Here is a 3922-nt window from a genome sequence, read left to right as displayed (position 1 = left end):
ACCAGTTTCCATGCCACAGTACTTTTGACATTCTGAGGGTACAACACATACCACTTTATCTGCAAAGAGAGATAATAGTCACATCGACATGTTGGCCTTAGAGCTCTAAAATCTGAGCCCAGGGAAAGGGAAGCAAATTAGGAATCACGTATTCATAAGCAGATGTTAGACTTTGGACCACTGGAGACCGCGGCATGGTATCCTGCACACTCTTCGGGAGCCTGGGGGAAGGAAAGGGCTTGGAGTCAGGCACCCAGGAATCAAACCAACAGGTGCTTCTACAATCTGCTGCGTGACCCAAAGCAAGTTCTGTGACCTCAGTAAGCCTTTCAGTGATGCCAGCTAGGTCTTAGGAAAGCAAACAGATTATCTGTCCATGCACTGATGTGTGAGCAACTCATAACCTTACTCCCTTAGCCCTGATAGGGGTGTTATTTCCGAGTATTTGGGACTGGAGGTCTTGCAGAGCAGCAGGGCCGATTTTCTAACCTAAAGGAAGCACCACCTATAGACCTAAAGAAGTACGGCTTGACAGCCAAAGACCAAATCTGGGAATGTTGAAAAGGAGCGCTTCTCTGTTGCAATCGGGAAGGAGTTAGAATAAAAAACAAGAGGCATGTCTCAGAGGCAGACTGAAGGATGAATTAGGGTTAAAGATGTATACTGCACATGTTACTTAGCAATAAAAAGTGCACTGCGTTTTGTTTGGCCTTGTCAAAAACACTGCAGCAAAAGCCTCCTGTGGAAGTCGCCGGCTCCGCTCCTGCAGCGCCACCTACCGGAGTATGTGCTCCATGAAGTTTAACAAACAAGCCGACCTGTTACATGGAGAGATAGGACAGCCTAGTAAAACCAGGCTGAAAGGGGGATGATGCACATCCATGGAATTATGATAGCTCATAAAGGGAGACAGGAATGTTTTAATGGTGTTTAATGAAAGGGTCAGGCCCACTTGGGGTTACACTGAGCTCCAGTGTGCCCGAATTCAATGAGGTCAGGCAAGGCCACCTCTGGGGCTGTGAGAAGCAGTGACAGCATCCGTGAGATCCCAGCACAGTGCCTGGCACACGGGCTGTGTCCAGCGTGATGGCGTTTGTGATGTGATGCGAGCGACCTGACCTTCCTGCAGACTGTGTCTCGAAGTCATGGCAGAGACTGGGCTCCTTCTGGAAGGAGTGAAGCTCTGGCCCGGGAGAAGATGCACTGATCTCCTCTTCCCTGCCTGAATCCATCTCCCTGCAATTTCTCTCTGGCTGCCTATGTCCACAGTTTCTGCCAGACTTCTGCTTGGCCACATCCCAAGCCTGACCTATCAGCTCCCGAGGAAGCACTCTGGGGCACCTCCAACCCAGGAACTCTTCATGGAATCTAAGAAATGAAAAGTTGATTGGTGTGAATTCATCAGAATCAAGAGTTTACCTGGGTACAAGATGCGGCTGATCATTCCTGGTATCACTATGCTGAACATGGGCAGCAGCTTCAGGTACCCACACAGGAGGCAGCCGCCTTTCACATGAGATAAGTTCTTCCCTGCCAGGCACTGCTGGACAAAAATCTGCCAGAGAAACACAGGTGGGTGATGGCTTCGTCAGGGTGTGGCACCTCGGCATAGACAGGACACCTGTGACCTGCTGCAGCAGCTGGATGTGCCCTCTGGTGGGTTTTGGCTAAGCTGCTTCCCCCTCATCTAGACATCTCTGGAGCAGCCACGGCCGAGCAGATGCACGTGACACATGACCATGTTTCGCCCAGTGTGCAAACACCGGAGGGGAAAGGGATGGTGCTTGTGACTTTGGCCCCATTGCCAGTGATGCATACCGATTACCACAGCGTGGTGCTTGCAAGCTTCTCCCTGGCAAGGACAAGACTCCCTCCTAGGGGCCACGGACCATCTCTGCCGGGTAGAAAGAGGCCCTTGTGATATCTGTCAAAGTCAAGGTGGATCCCTGGCAAGAAACTAGTGTTCAGAACAGGGACCAACGCCATTCATCTAAAATTGAACTACTTACTATAGACCTGTAAAATGTAAAAGTCTCCCAAGAGACGTTGCAGGACCCATCGCATGGTCCTAGAGCTGTAAGAGTCAGTGTCCTCTCAGGCCCAATGGAATGGTATCGGCAGGTAGAAAAGTGCTTAAGAAAATAAAGACATGGTCCAGTGCATCAAAACAATGCACCAGAAATTACACCCCTGAAGAACATTTAAATAGTTTGCAAAAATGGCCACAGTGTGACTGTGACTAAAAGGGATAGGGTACAAAATAGCATATACACTGTGATTCTATACCTATTAAAAAGTCCACAAGAGGCCGGGCGCGGTGGCTCACGCCTGTAATCCTAGCACTCTGGGAGGCCGAGGCGGAAGGATCGCTTGAGTTCAGGAGTTCAATGACACCTCCTTGAGCAAGAGCGAGACCCCGTCTCTACTTAAAATAGAAAAATTAGCTGAGCATGGTGGTGTGTGCCTGTAGTCCCAGCTACTTGGGAGGCTGAGGCAGGAGGATCTCTTGAGCCCAGGAATTTGAGGTTGCAGTGAGCTAGACTGAGTCTATGGCACTCTAGCTCCAGTGACAGAGAGAGACTCTGTCTTCAAAACCAAAACAACAACAAAAAAGTCCACAGGAATAAACTAACATGGTAATAATGGTTAGTCCTAGTGTGGGAGGATTAACAAGTAGGACTTTCATTTTCTTCTTTATATTTTCTTTACATGATTTTAATAATGGGGGGAAGAACCCAAATATGATCCTGCCCCATGACATGTACTGACACTCGGGATGTCTACTGGCCATTCTGCTCCTGACTGTCAGTGCAGTGGGCCTGTGTTGAGCAGTGGAGGCAGACAGGCTGCATTTTTCTGGTCTTTGCTTGGCCCTGGGCACAGAAGAGAGGGTCTCCACAGAGGGCATGACGCAGCAGGGCCAGGCCAGAAATGTGACTCATTTTGAGGACAGGCTGACATTACAGCATTACATCATTCCACGTAGAAAGTATTAAGCACTTTAGCGTATTGTCATATATTATAAAAGGGAAGGATTATTGCTTAAAATGGTAGTGGGCCAAAAGGTAACAATTTTCCTTCTTTCTGTTTATTTGCTTTTTTTTTAATTAAAAGTTTTCTTAAAGCATTTTCTCTACTAGTAGGGAAGTTATATATTCTACTCGTATGCTTTTAATGATGACTCTTAAAATTTTTATTTTTTAATTATTTACCTATTTATTTTTGAGACAGAGTCTCACTCTGTCACCTGGGCTAGAGTGCCGTGGCATCAGCCTAGCTCTCAGCAACCTCAAACTCCTGGGCTCAAGGGATTCTCCTGCCTCAGCCTCCCAAGTAGCTGGGACTACAGGCATGTGCCACCACGCCCAGCTAATTTTTTCTATTTTTAGTAGAGACGGGGTCTGGCTCTTGCTCATGCTGGTCTCGAACTCCTGACCTCAAGTGATCCTCCTGTCTCGGCCTCCCAGAGTGCTAGGATTACAGGCGTGGGCCACCATGCCCAGCCTACTCTTAAAATTTTAATATGGTTACAACTTAAAATCTGAAGTAAATCAATATCCCCGCCCTTCTCCTGAGCAATGTAAGGTCCATAGACAGATTTAACTCCAAACTGTGGTCCAATATTTTAATTTTGTTGTTTTTTACTTCCTGTATTAGTATTGTTTTTAGCCAATGCTTTAGATTTACTCATGTGCCTATCACTTTCTTTGCTAACTATTCCTTCTTGCTCATTAGCATTTCCTTTTTCTCTCTATATATCCTTCAGTTTTTCTTTAGGGAAGGTCATGTCTTTTTTTTTTTTTTTGAGACAGAGTCTCACTCTTTTGCCCAGGTTAGAGTGAGTGCTGTGGCGTCAGCCTAGCTCACAGCAACCTCAAACTCCTGGGCTCAAGCGATCCTCCTGCCTCAGCCTCCCGAGTAG

Source organism: Propithecus coquereli, unplaced genomic scaffold (genome assembly GCF_000956105.1).
Source record: "Propithecus coquereli isolate 6110/MARCELLA unplaced genomic scaffold, Pcoq_1.0 Scaffold698, whole genome shotgun sequence".
In the NCBI taxonomy this organism is placed as follows: domain Eukaryota; kingdom Metazoa; phylum Chordata; class Mammalia; order Primates; family Indriidae; genus Propithecus; species Propithecus coquereli.
The sequence above is the reverse complement of the archived record's forward strand: the minus strand, read 5'-3'. Positions refer to the sequence as shown.